Source organism: Spodoptera frugiperda, chromosome 28 (assembly GCF_023101765.2).
Source record: "Spodoptera frugiperda isolate SF20-4 chromosome 28, AGI-APGP_CSIRO_Sfru_2.0, whole genome shotgun sequence".
NCBI classification, from domain to species: domain Eukaryota; kingdom Metazoa; phylum Arthropoda; class Insecta; order Lepidoptera; family Noctuidae; genus Spodoptera; species Spodoptera frugiperda.
Window position 1 is genome coordinate 4,095,100 of NC_064239.1, and position 14,379 is coordinate 4,109,478.

Sequence of the window (14,379 nt, forward strand, 5' to 3'; positions counted from 1 at the left end):
TAAATCTCAATAAAGCCGCCTCACGTGGCACACACGAATGAATGATTAAACGGAGGCGTTTCTTCATTTGTTTTCACTTTAGTTCGGACAACACGATGGTGTGTGTGTAGTCTAGCTTTACTAAGGGAAAATTACACCGCCCGTGGGAACTCGCGCGAGTAAATCATCATTAGAGAAGCCGCCGCGGCCGTGGGACACGCCTCGTCTTTATAAAAGATTCAGCCTGATACAAACGAGACGGACGAGTAATGGCTGAGTTACTTGTGCGTTGTTCGCACAACTTTACACACACTGTATTTCATTTAGGCGCCATTAAAATTAACTAAGACCTATGGGCGTATACGCACAAGTAATCTCGGCAATTAACCGCCCTGTATCGCATACTCTCACAATGGATGGCTCATAATTAGGATGAATAGGAGGAGGCGAAACGAAGTCTTAACCAGCGTCGAGCAAACTCCACGAACATTCTTTACAAACCTGTAATTGCTTTTTTCTTAAGAAAACCTTCCTAGGTCGGTGAGTAGTACATCCTACTCGTAAAATTTTGCATATTTCGGCAATTATGGAGATACTGCCTAATATATAGCTTCGGTCTGATCAGTAGGTGCCTCCTAAATGCTCTCCCAAGTTGAAGTGATATTTCTTTGAACATTAAATCGCTGATAGCTGGGCCGCACAACTGAGTGCGACCAAAAGCCATTTCAAGGAAGGCAATGGTTACTAAAAGTGAATCTCAGAGCTACAAACCTTTGCTCTTAGTATTTTGCTCGATTTAAGTTTACATTTTAAGAACTGTGAAGTGATGCAATTTTGAGTCGTTCTGATGTCACTTGAGTCACACAAAGTTGGAGTCAAGACTAACTTAGTGACCCAGTGCAAACGTCACTGAGGTAAATTCTGCAAGTTGACTTGTACCTAGGTATATTATTAAGTTGGAAACTTTAAATGCAGGACATTTATGAAACCGTGGAGTGGGCGGTGGCCGCAAAGTTTTGTTAATCAGAATAGCGGGAGGTGGCTGCCGGGTCAAACTAGTTAGAATTTTCACCTCGACTATCCCTTGACATGGGCCCGACCGGGAATATTTTAAAATTATTCAATTTACATAGGTTAATTGCCCACTTATTCTAGGAAACTACGTGTAGGCTGAATTTTGTGAGCAAAATAATTAAATTGTCTTATCATGGTGCTAACATTTCTGACGGATTGTCATTGGATTACATCGGTGTAAACTATGGCGGCGTAATATTTTTGCTATGCAAATAAAATTGTGTAAATAAAACACTTGCAATAAAAATCTTGTTAGGTGCATTTAAATGTCCTTTTACTACAAAAAATCAAATTAAATTACTTTTAAGCATTATCTTTCTAATTCTATGAAAGAAAACATAGGTACCGGCTGAATTGAGAACTTCTACTTTTTGGTAAGTCGGTTAAAAACCTAATGCTGGTAAACCAGCATACTTTAATACAGTTCCATACAAACAAGCTGTATTATATGCAGTAATACAATAAATCCCATTTGTACCAGACAAACGGGATTTTTAAACTTATATTCATTCAACAGCATTGTTCTATGAGCTTTACGTCGACACTCGCGTACCGTGTTGAAGGGTGCGCAGTTACTAATATTTATTTTATTACTATGTTTGGTATTTTGGAAGTTTAGTTGCAAAAGGCCAGAATTGTGTAAAATAGGTATTATTTCTAGTTGGATGGATTTGCTTTGTTGGACTAGGCTCACTACGTACATATATGATTTAAAACATAATCATCCGAAAATTGGTAAATACATTTAACATAGACCTCAGTGGTTGATAACTGACTGCTCAGCAATGTTTCCTGGGTTTGATGAGAAATTTAAGCAGAGATTTTGATTTTCAAAAATAAGTTTATTTATCATTTATTTTTGAGTGGGCGTACAAACACATGTAACATGTACCTATGTTTGTCAATGCAACTACGACACAGGTAGATTGAAATCGAACGCGACATTTCTTTTATAAAAAAAACCTTCTGTAAAATCGCGATAATAATTCACTCAGTGTTTTGTGGTTTGCATACATAGATAATAACAGTCAGCAATGGAGTACGTCACTTCCCAGCGGTGTCGTCACCAGTGACAAGGGATTATATCCGGAACAGGTCAGACAGGGCGGACTCTGGACCTGTTTATCTCACATGTTTGTACGTGAAAATTGCTGTACTTTACTCCTACGTGTTCAATTGTCGTTATGACTATGGTTATGACCGAAAATTAGGGAAGAATGTGTTAATTTATTTTTTAATATTGTTACTGTGTTTAAGTTATTTTGCGTTGTAAATATATAGGAATTTGACATAATTATGATGTTTCTAAAAATATTTTCTATTTAAGTATTCATATATATGTACATATATGCTCGCAGTATTTGTTTTATTGACGGAGTTTCCTTGATTATGTGTTCTAGTCGTCTACCTAGTTGTTAACTAAGTTTTTAGGTAAATATCTAAGTCATTTTAAGTTCAGTTCAAACAAAATGGACGTTACTTTAAGTAAAATTGACTTACAAATGACTCACTAACCAAACAATTTCGCAAAACACAATAATTGTATGCAAATAAAAATAAATTGAACCGACATTTAATTAGCTTATAGGGTAGTGCCAACTTGACGACTATTACACAAATTAACAACATGGCCGAACACTCCCAGGTTGGCCAACATAATGTAATAATAATATATCAGAAATTGCACGCTATTATCTTGTTATATGGAGGTAATATTGTTTATTGCTACATGCCTACGCGATATTAAATACCGACCGGCCTGTACGGACTTACAACGAGATTTTCAGGCAAGAGGTGAAAAATTGCGTATTCATTATACTTTATCGGATGAATGTTACAGGAATATGTCGGTGGGACTATTAAATTCTGGGCTCTTTTTTCAATGTTTATTTCATATAAGTGAATTTGAGGAAACCTTTGTTACGTGAAACATGGCTTTATAATCACTATTGTATTTATTTATTTTATGGCTAAAGCAGAAAGGTTCTCGAGACCGTGTACCAGCTTGCGCAGCGCAGGACCTGATTAAGGTCACAGGGAGCCGCTGGATCCTCAAAGAGCTAGACTATCACACGTGGGATCCAGTAGGGCTGATGCCTGAACCGGAGAGCTTCGGACAACGTTACAAGTTACCGGTTCTTCGGCTCAAAGCAGGAGAAGAAACGGGGTGGCTTTCAGTCAGTAAGAGTCCGACACTCCCTCCCACCTCATTCAAGGCGGCAAGATGTCATGAGATGATTTTCCCCATTCAAAAAAATAAAAATAAAAATCTGAACCCACAATATTAATTACGTAAAACTAAGAAATCTACTCTACTCATCGGCACTCGGTCTCTTATTGTCTACAATTACAATAACTACACTCAAAATCCCTTTATTATCTGAACTTAGACCTCGATTCCTTAGATATAAAGCGGCATGCGCAGAGCGCCTGTAGTTGTGAATAGCAATAGCTACTATACAGCGTGTTGCACAGAAATATAGTCATCTCCTGTTATAGAAGGCTGGAACTAAAACTAGCTTGGTGATTACTGCTGACCCAAATAACTGTTCGTTTCCAGGTTGGTGAACTTTGGAAGTTGAATTCAATTATTATAATAATATTTTGTTACTGCTTCAAATGCTTTGGACTGCCTTGTTGTATGAGTGGTCGCAAGTTTGAGTTTTAAGTAAGGAGTTTTAGGGTTTTAGACAGTAATAATACAAGATGCTTGAAATTATGCCAATTGTATAGCAATGGTCTCACTCTTTATTAGATGGAACTCATACCTACATAACGTCACGCCTGTTTCCCATGGGGATAGGCAGAGGCAACGATTCTTACATAGACATTACATTCTTTCGCTTGCATGGGCTTTCGCTCACATAGAATATTATTATGTAGTCATGTACCCTTTGAATGACAGCATTATCAATCATTAATATATTTACATTATAACTTTCGTGAGACATACTAAATATAATTAGTTAATAATAATAATAAAATAGCCGAAATATAATTATGTATTTCGACTTACGCACGTAACTTTCACAAGGAATTCGATTAGTTTCAAGCCATGAATAAGAGCCTCTAGCGTCACTGGAAACTAGTCGAGTTCCTCGTAATCATTAGGCATGTTAAAGTTGTATATGTTGTGTTGATATAGGTATGTGAAGTTCATACACCTAAACATTTCTATTACAAAAAGTAGGTGGTGGGTGTACTATAATCATATACCTCGATAATGATCGCTTTTAAAGCATTATTACCATAATATCTAATCAAATTAGTATAACACAGAATTTGCAGTAGATAATAATTGTTTGTAGTAATTAGACGTACAAAGCTAATTGATACTTTGATGCAATTCATTTGATTAATTAGATATTACTGTCATAGTTATACGAATTATGGAATTTGGTATCTGAATAAGAATTTGAGCATTGATGTAGATTGAAACTAGTCGAGTTCTTCGTCAAACATAACATAATAATTAAGAATTTGAGCATTGAGTTTGGGAGTTTTTATAATTAGTGTGTCAGGGCTTTGGCCATTAACTCAACTGGTGGTAAGCGATGATTCAGCCAACGATGGAGCACGCCTGTCGCCTCCTTATAAGCAAGCTAGTCACTCGGGAATTAGTGACAGGTTTAGTTAGTTAAAGTGGTCACGTATAAGTAAATAGATGCCTGATGATATCCCTCGGGAAGAAAAGCATAATGATATTGCCCGGTTTCAATAAACAATAAAGTTGTTCGTGAATAATAGGACTTTGTATTGTAAGCAATTTATTTATTGGAACTCGACCAACGGCACGGATTGAGCATTGAACCGTGAAGAAAACACAATATTTCTATTATCTTACTTTGTAGAAAAAGAACTTCAGTTTTGTTAAGCAAGTGCATTCAAAACTTTGGTGCAAGTCACAAAGCGCAGTGTATTTAGCAAAACTTCCAATTCTAAAGTTGGACGGGCAATATTGAAGTTTGCCAAGTAGCACGAACAAGAGTCATAGATATTCATTAATCTCGTTACAGAACCTGGTCAACTTTGCTTGTAAACTTGTGTCCTAACTTTCCACAGACTAGAAACAATCCTACTGCATTTGCTGTTTCGGCAGGTCGCCAATCGACGACGCTTATTACTTACTTACTTCGAGTATTGAATACCCATTTAATTTAAGTAAGCACAATTTGTTTCCTAAGTAAAGCAGCGCGAGCTCTCGGTTAATAAGTAAATTTTGTGAACTTGCCACTTCTCGTTGCGTTTTAATAAAAGTTAACGCGCATCCACCGCGCCCGGGGAGTTGCCGGCGCGAGCGCCAGCGCAACGGAGCATCGCCAACTTCTCACACTAAACTAAGAGAACAATATTTCAATGATAATTATTATAAATGCTGCTTCTTCTGACTTAATGTGGCACGTAGTGGAAAAAAGTTACATTCAAAACTTGGAATACGGTGCATTTGTCGTAATAACATGTCTTGTATATCGCTTCAAATACAGCTTGCTTTATGTGTCTTGTTATTTCAACTTATTGTGTAGGGGCGACATGGTTGTTAAATCGTTCGATACGCATCGATAAAATCTATCGGGTGCAGGGCCGATGTGTTTATTCTAATCAATCAGCTAGCTGATCTCTAGTAGCGGCTGTACGAGGGCGATTGCATTTTGTTTTGAATTCACACACAAAATAAATATCAATGCTAATAGTTGGACAGATATTGGGTCTCGATATCTCCCCTTTGGGTATCGTACAACAATAGCGTGAGCCATTTCCAGGCATTTCCCATTTAAATTTGTTCCCTCGGTTTCCTTATCGACAGGAGGGTAGTGTCGACGTGAAGAGACACGCGGCGGGTGCATTACATGAGGGGATTGTTTGATGACTCACGCTGCGAACGCTTCCTACGACACTAAATATTGCTTTTTTATGTTAAACCGTATCGACTTACGAGAACTCGAATGCGGATTAAATATTTCTGCGGATATTCCGATTAACATTTTATCAGCATAATGATAAAAGTGTAATTACACTTGGTGGAATGCGCGGGGGTATAATAAATTGCGTTTCTGTTTCGTTAAATAAATGCCATCATTTTTATTATCTTTAATATGTTCAGATGTATATACATCATTGTTAACTGTTTGTTAGTTAAATGTCGACTTTAAAGCCATGGACCGTAGTAATAATATCAGTTAAAATAATACTATTGGGAATAACGTCCTTGCTCTCTTTCCGAAGATATTGTAGCCGGGATTCGCTCGATTTTTGCCATGGAATGTCATGGTCGTCACGACATATAAGTGATGTCGTAATATTTCTTCGAGCAAGCAAGGTAAGATGTTGTGTTTCCGTGTTTTCTGTACAAATCGTTGTTATTAGATTAACTGTGTTACCGACGTTGACGAATATTGTGATTCTCAGTAGTATTATTAGTAATGACAAGATGACGTTGCCGGTAAACAACTTTTTTTGTTTGACACCCATAGGAGTTACGCTTGAAGGTGTGTTTTTGTTTTATGTTTCTTTGTTTCATGAGGTTAAAGAATGTGGGACATTAATTCACATGTTTTTAGTTGATTGCTTGTGAGTATCACTATTGAGCACAAAATCTCGTATCCTTTTTCTTGTTTATTAATATTATAAAAATGTTTTTGAAATTCTCCTTGATAAAATCACATAGTGCACTTTACTATAGTGCAGGGTACTGTATTCTGAAATCTTTGAGTATAATAATTATTATTAATGAAGAACAATATGTATTTACATTGTATAGCGGCATTACGTGCCGTAATTTGCACTTCTGCCTACCCCTTCGGCTAAAAGACGTGACGTTGACGTTGACCTAATTAATAAAGAAATACATAGACGTAATACAAGTTTAGTGTACACCTACTTAATAACAAGTATGAAAGTAGAAGGAAAAGTTATCCTTTCATAATCCTCCTCAAAAATTCTTAACGATCGGTTTCAGTACCGTACATCGAGAGTTTATATTCCTTTCCCCTGGCTCTCTTGCCGTGACAACTGTCAAGGATGTTCGTTTGACAGGTTTGACAGCTGAGGCCGATGCCGACGGCGCATCGCAGTCTCAAAAGAATAGTCTCCTATAATGTCACCTATCCATAACCCAGCGGCAGAAAGCCACGTGACTCAGGAAATATTTATGTTTAGGAAGTATTTATTTAACTTTCACTTCAAATTTAAAACCTTATTTTAAATATTGTTTAAAGTCCGTGCGCATTATATTTATACTAACTAGTTAAGCAGGGAAACCTATTATTAGCCTAACTAAACTGTAAATGTAGTATCGCTGTTGGTTTTCTAAATAAATAATATCGCTGTTGGTTTTCTGAATAAATAAAATAAAATGTTATGGACATTCCACAATGGACATAAATTTGAAAAATTATTTTCTCAATGTAATAAATAAATATTTCCATCCCTTCTGTTCAGTAATATCGAATTTAATTTTGCACCGGCGTGTGTGCCATCGCCGCAACGTAATCAAGAATTTAATGGAAGTTAAAGTAATGAAGTATTTTAAATCATTAACAGTCTGTTTGTCTTTAAAAAAGGTAATTTATGCAATGAAAATTTCTCATTACAACACATTCTTGGCTACTTAAGGGTAAGCAGAGGTACACGAAAAACGTCACGTTTTGACAGTCACTTAAAAATGCCATGTGCATATAATAAAACGAAATGAAACAGGGAGTCACTTGCCAACCATGTTATAATAAAAGAACGCAATAAAATTTTGTCATTTTAAAAATATAATCCGAAATTGCACTCACATGATTTAATAATAAATAAGTTTTTTTTTAAATATTTATTGAAACGGATTTAACTCCAGTTTTTCTCATTTAAGCCAAAACCATTCAAATTTATTTAATTTTTTCTTTATTTTAGTTTTAAGTTAGTTTTTATTCCTTTTTTAGGTATTTTTAAGTTGTAAATAATGTGTAAGTAATCATTGTAAATATTATTTTCCTTCAATACAATATTACAAAGTAAATAAAGTGGCATATCATCAGTTGAAATAAATAAATGATGTGGTACCAGAATACTTATCAAGTCGCTACGGTACCGTTTCGCCCAGCCTATAAACGGGCACTTATTTCTGGATGCACGCAGACTTAGAATTATTTCACTCTTAATGCCGAGCAACTTTGATTCCTTGTACTATCGAGTAAAGTATTATTTAAATTCCTATTAATTGTAAATAGGACGACGTGTAGTATAGAACTCAACGTATGACAATACTATCGTTCCCTATTACAAGGAATAAATAACAGGTCTCTAGCGAAAAGAAAAGAGGGTGTTGTGTTACCTTTATAATGTGAGTCTCGGCTTATACCTTCATGGAATATAGGGCGTTATATTACATACGTACACATATAAGAAAAGCCATGAATAGTAAAAAATATAAAACGGATAACCTAAAACATATTTTACAGAGAGCTAAGACGGATGTCGTAACCGCTACGTCATGTTGACGAAGTGCTACGCCGTGCTACGAAAATATGACTACGAGAATATCGTTTCTTTATCACAGCATATTTGTCCCCTGTTTGCTTGTTACTATATACTACGGTACTGTGAAAACCTCCTATAAGGTTGTGTTTTTGTATTTATATAGCCCATAAAGTATACACCGTTATTTATTACTTCCAAACCAACCGATTCCAATGTATCGAAAAGAAATACTTTCCAAAAAAGAAGAACAAACTAAGTAAATAAATTTCAATTGATTATACCGACGTTCATTATTCACACGGTATATTAAAATATGTATATCTGACGGACAGACTGTACTACTTACAACGGGGTTACTTGGGCGCGAACTTTTCACCCAATAAGGTCGGCAGCGAAAGGTAAGCGGGCCCCGCTACGTACAACCTGACCTATTAATTTTCATTTGCAACTGCGAACATTGATTATTTATTGTTCCACGTATAATAAGGCATACACCAACAAACGATAGATAATTAAATGTCCGATGGAACGCCGTCATTGTCGTGATTCATCATAAAATATTATTACCCAGTGTTTAATACTGTTTTGTAAACTACATGACAAACAATTAAGAATAATGAATATGTTTGCCCTATTTGTGATAATGTGATTGGGCGCGTGCGGGCGAGTGGGCCCGTCCGGGTGCGCGCGGCGCGGCGCTGCTCGGCTCGGCGCGGCGCATTGTGCACAGCCCTGCTAACGGCGGCATGACACGCAATGCAAGCTGATTCACTTATTTTTTGCGACTGCAAACCTTATTACTAAACACAATACGCTACTCATTCTCCTACATTTTAAACGGCCAAACAACCAAACCAATCAAATGAGAATTAAACTTCTCACAATATTTTACAACCCGGATCCATATTTATATTACAATTTTAATTTGACTATATTTCATCTTTTAATTGTTTCTTGATAAAGGTCTGTTTTATTTCTTAGGGCATGTTCTAGATAAATAATTTAATTTATGAACAATTCGAGGAAAATTCCGGTATACTTCGTTATAAATTATAAATGAGTCGGAATTTAGACTTCACAAAGTTTGCCGTGGATGATAAGCGGCGTGGATGTATAAACTACTTCAATATATTTCATCAACTCATAAATTATTTCGTTCAGGTCACCAAGTAAACTAATTTGAACCAGTTTACGCAGATTTTGTTGAATAATTCATTTATCAGTTTTATTCGTGCAACGAATCTGTGGTTAAAAGGTGATTTTTATTTTTTCATAACGAATTCAGAAGTAATTGGATAATCTTGTGTTGTGTGCGATATAACTCGATTTTTATGTGAAAACTTGGTGCGGCGGGAGAATAAATGGATATCCTATGTTGTGTTCGCGTACTTATGTATAAACAGCTTTAGGAAGTAGTAATTCACGTGTAGGTACGCCATTATGATGACAAAGGCTAGAGTACTCGAGGGGAAAAGCGGAGGGTCGTGATACAAAGACCGATGCTGATGTATTGGTCCGGAAATCACAATTGTAGAACGCAAATTACCCCCGTCCTTTCTTTGAAATAAATTTGTCGGATTACAAGAAAAACAGCCGGTGTACATGTCGAATTTTGGATGAAAAGAACTGATATCCCGAGGAATGGAGTTGGTGTAGTAAATAGGTTTGTGAAAATTCTCGTAAATGATTTTAAGACGAAGAAGAGTAGTGAGTAAACTTTATATTCTTGAATGGAAAGATATACGGGCGATTGTTTCTCGTTCGCGAACACCCTGGATTCGGGTTCTATCAGTTCTCTTAAGCCCGTTTTCGACATAAAATTGACACACGGGATACCCAATTTATTCAAATAAGATAAAGTTTATTTCTCTGTTTCGACGAATAAAACGTGAACTGGATTTAATAGGAAGGATGCAATGACTTTAAATTTTATGTATCTTGAGATATAAATATATTTTTTGGAACTTCGTGTAGTGCTTCTAATACTATCACACTTCCATTAGTTTAACAGAAATCAATTGCTTCACACCGTTCATATTGCATGTCCTTGATCATTGAGAATTCTGTTATAGTATATAAACATTTAATGACGCCTTTTATTTAAGAATGGAGCTCAGAATCCTCTAATTCTAGGCAGAATGTTTACAACAAAATTAGTTATGGATTATACTGTTTAAATAGTTGTTAACTTTTTTATATAGTTAGTAGTTTATCCTAGTAGTCCTAGGCGGAGATACAAGTTTTAACGAGCTATTGAACTTTTAATTAAGATGTTGCCAGTTGGAAAGTGTCAGCCGTTTGGTTGGCTAATAGTGGTTTAGTTTAACTTGATTGATTCGCTCCAGTTTAACAGTCGGCCATCCGATGTCAGTATTTGCGTCTTTCTAATTTATGCAATTAGACGTCTTAGGTACTAAGTTTAATTGAAAGTAATGATGAGATTAATCTATTGGGTATGTGGGACAACGAGGTTAGAATTATAGGGTTTAGGTTAAGCTATTCTGTGTACAATTTAGCAACGGCTGTTTATAGTACAATGGACAAAATTAAGTATTAGGTGACTGGTAGTGACCGACATATTCATGATTACAAACAACTTTCCCAAAGAAACTTTTTTGTATACTCATTAGTTTTACTTTCATCATAATAACAAAACAACAAAATTTCATTAGCACACGTAAAGTTCCTAGTCCGTTCCGCGCGTAAAGGTCCTAGTCTTTCGATAACGCGGCCGCGGGCGCCTCGCTGCTAACAGATGATCATGCGAAAGCACGCACGCGCGTAATTTTGTTGTTTTGTTATTGTGATAAAAATAAAACTAATATGGATTACTAGTTAACAGTCACCCTATATAGGTTAAGCATAGTTTCATTGAATTTGTATTTCTACAGACTCTAGTCATCCTCTTAAATATACATAGTTTACAAACAACGTTTTGCAGATGAATGAAATTAGTATTTGAAATTTTGGTAAAAGAAAATTGTCTGCACTCAATCAGAAAGGTACAGGTAACACGGACAACATTTCCTTCCATCACGAAACTCATAAACAAAGTACACACAATACTTAAGTAGGTAGATATTATTAGAAAATCATTAACATGAGCGCCTAACAAAAATTTAATAATTTTACGTTATTAACAACTTTTGCGAGAAGGGTAAAGTGCGGGGTACAGATTTTAATCCTCACCGTTCAAGTCTCGGCACGTATTGCTCTTAGTTATACTTAGTTCTGTCCCACAATTTCATCAAATTACATAAAGAATTCATAATTAATACTTCCAATGCTAAGGGTTTACGGATTCACTGTTCCACAAACTGATTTAGCGTAGGAAATAGGAATTTTAATTGGAGGAAAAGGCTATGATTTTTCGGGAATGTTTTGGTGGTGTGGTTGGGAGTGATACGGTAAGAGATCTCAGGTTTGATTCGCGGGTCGGGAAAAGTATAATACATTTTCTAATTTTAGAAATTCTCATTTACAGGTAATTATAGTGTCTCATTCCAATGAATAGTTGATGATAGTAATCATAAATAGTTGACTGCATGGTTGGTTCAGTGGCTGGGTAATTGGCTGCCGCACAACGTGTAGCGGGTTCGATTCCCGCACGGAGCAACTCTTTGTGTGATCCACAAAATGTTGTTTTGATTCTGGGTGTCATGCGTATGTGAATTATATAAAAAAAACCACAAGTAATCTAAAGTTAATATTACATTGACTGTACACTTCACCTGTTTGTAAAATGAAAGTTATACAGGTACAGATTAATATATGAACAGTTTCATCATAGCAACATGTTTTACAGTGGAAAGGCTTCTCCTAACTTATCAGGCGGAGGTGGTGACCAACACACTCTATTGACTAGCTTCATCCAATACTCTTTATTGACTGGGTCCACGTTATACAGAATGTGTTTATTGTCTTATTGGCATTGTCATATCCAGGGGTATCGGTATTGCTACTGAGAATTGTAGAAATCGATTGAAACTCGTATCCATTGGAATGAGATAGTTCCTGAGGTAGGAGGATATTCGTATCGTATTAATCCGTAATCTCGGAATCGGATAATAAATAATCGGATGTAATAATAATAATCGTTGAATCGAGTGATTAAAGATTTCGGATTTAAACAGCTATTAAATAAAGGGGCACATTTCATGTAGTTTATACTTACCTTTGACAATAATTAGAGTCATATCATACTTATTGTATATTTCCAGTGTCTATAGTGATTATTTGAAAAAAAAAATAGTTACCTACACATATATTTTCGGTTATACATAATACACACATAACCTAACGCTTGTTTTCCATGGGGTTAGGCAAAGACTATAGAAAGCCGATTGCTACGGTTCTTACATCTGATACCTCTTTCGCTTCATTAATAGTCTATCTTTTCTTTATTTTACAAACTAGTATTTGGGTAGTTCTTCGAAATTTGATTCTTCGACTGATTCATATGGCCAAAATTTAATTCCACTTTAAGAAAATGAGAAAGTGTTCATATGAAAATAGATATACCAAATAACGTATATTCGAATGAGGGACTCGGTTTTAAAAAATAGTTTTCGAGATATCGACGTTCGAATATTTTCTGCCCAGATGAATCAGAAATTGTTACAGATGAATCTGTTGAACAATTGAAAATTGTATGTAAATGAGCTCTGTATTTATTTTAATTTCACATTCTTTTAATTTCTTTTTAGAATACCATTTTCGAGTACTTTCGCACAGAGAAATCACGAGCATTCATCATCACGCTTACTCTGGGCGGATTAGCAATTTCAGACTCATATTAATTACATTCCTCAAAAAAAAGTTTTTAAATTATAGCTATAACCTTCATAGCTAAGTTAATTTAAAAATAAGACTAGTAAAAAAATGGACAACGCAACTTTTATGATTCATATGCGGTTTTGACCATACGAATCAGGCACAGATGAATCAGGATTTTGCTTACAATCATGCATAACTCATCGTATATACAGACTTCATTCTTGTCATTTTTCTACACGAATGTATAACCAAAAAGCTTCACACGAAACATAGATTAAAGTTTTAAAACTGTAAAGTAAATTTTATAAAATAGGCATTGTAATCAGGATGCCATGTAAACCAAACACAGATGAATCAGATATTTACCTTAGTAACACCTGGATCTAAGCCAACCAGCCGCACGTCGGCCTCCAAGCTTGTCCGTTGCACGCCTGGCTTCCCTCCGCACAGGAAGCCAGACTCTCATTATTAATACCCCACCAAGTATGGTCATTCACAGCTTACGCCATATTAATCAGTATTATACGCCGGACACTTCTTATTTATTTATTTATAATTATACTAACATAGTTATAACGAATGCATATTTTTTTTGAAGAGGACAACTCATCTCCTTTCGATGTAATTATAATTCATATTGAAGTATCAAAGGGAAAATGCGAAATCGACTACTTTGTTCCGGAAAATGGCAAACGGACACGCCATATGAATCAGAAGAACAAGCTTTAAAAAATATATTTTGTACCTAGACTGGAATTATTTAAAAAATATTATTTGTCCTAGTAACTGATATAGCTAAACTATACTAAAAAAAATATTACATGCCTTTTTGTTAGTTGGTTTCAAAAATATTCTCATAGACATCGAAAATTTTGTCTCTGAAGAACTACCCATTTTCTCTTGTGTCGTGGGTGTGTTTACAAACATACAATTTCACTGACACATGATACCTAGACCCAAAACAACAAAATGTGGCTCACACGCAGAGTTGTGCCGTGCGGGAATCGAACCCGCAACACGTTGCGCGGCAGTCGGTTGTATTATTATAGTTAGTCACTTTTACTGACGAATACACGACCATTTACAGTG